The sequence below is a fragment of the Galeopterus variegatus genome, unplaced genomic scaffold, assembly GCF_000696425.1.
Source record: "Galeopterus variegatus unplaced genomic scaffold, G_variegatus-3.0.2 Scaffold20366, whole genome shotgun sequence".
Lineage (NCBI taxonomy): Eukaryota > Metazoa > Chordata > Mammalia > Dermoptera > Cynocephalidae > Galeopterus > Galeopterus variegatus.
In genome coordinates, this window is record NW_007746477.1 from 1 (window position 1) to 1,073 (window position 1,073).

At 38.3% G+C, this 1,073-nt stretch overlaps 1 non-coding gene across 1 annotated transcript; it reads left to right on the forward strand.

Annotated features, from left to right (window-relative positions):
* The first annotated feature begins 245 nt into the window (after positions 1–245).
* Positions 246–319, forward strand: TRNAI-GAU. The gene has a single exon. It is a non-coding gene; the product is annotated as a tRNA-Ile (tRNA).
* The last annotated feature ends 754 nt before the right edge of the window (positions 320–1,073 follow it).

The following is a 1,073-nucleotide window of genomic DNA, read 5'->3' on the forward strand; positions in this document are numbered from 1 at the left end:
ACAAAGAGGCCTGGTCAAAAATGAACTGTGGCTTTTTGATTGTGCAAACTACAAGTTTCTTGTATAACAACTTGTAAGAATAGATTTTGGTACCGAAGTAGTTACATGGAAAAAAAGTAAAGTGAAGAAAAACTTTATTCTATAAACTGTTTGTCCTTGATATCAATTTGATGAATTTTTTCTAGTAAGAAAATAAGCTTTAAAATAAAATCTTTGTTAAAAAAAAAAATAGATGTAAGGCGGCTGGCTGGTTAGCTGAATTGGTTAAAGTGTGGTGTTGATAACACCAAGGTCCAGGGTTCAATCCCTGTACCAGCCAGCCACCAAAAAAAAAGAAGAAGTCAAAGTCCTTTAGAGGTAGAAATTATGGAAGAAACTCCTAAATTGAAGGCATCCACCCTTTAATTGGCCTTGCTCAAAGCCAGGCTTCCTTTCCCTTCACACCAAAAAGACAGTTTTAAATCACTCTCTAACACTAGCTATTGAGAGCTATGAAGAAAATTCTGAATCTAGCGTAATGGTCATGAACATACACATTACAGCCAGATTGCCTGAGTTCAAATCCCAGCACCGCTACTTTAAGGCTGTAAGCCTCAGTCGAGTTTATGCCTCAGTTTCCTCATTCATAAAATGGAAATACCACCACCTACGGTTGTTTTGAACACTGCATATGATTAATATATATAAAGGACTTAGAATGATGCCTCTTTGTAAATTTCATTTGAGGACACAGAGATGATAAGTATTTGCTCCTATGTGCCAAGGGTTGTCCTAAGGCAGTTTATATACATGAAATCATTTAATCCTCACAAATACCTATGAAGTCAGTGCTATTATTTTCCCCATTTCTTAGATGAGGAATCTGAAACACAGAAAGGTTAAGTAACTTGCCCAAACTAACTCAGTTAATAAGTGGCAGAGCCAGGACTCAAACCAAGCAGGCTGGCACCTGAGCCCAATTTCTTTTTTTTTTTTTTTTTTCCTTTTTGTCTTTTTTTGTGACCAGCAACGGATCGCAACCCTCAGTGTCGCGCCCGTACCAGACCGGGACCGGCAACGGGATCGCAACCCTC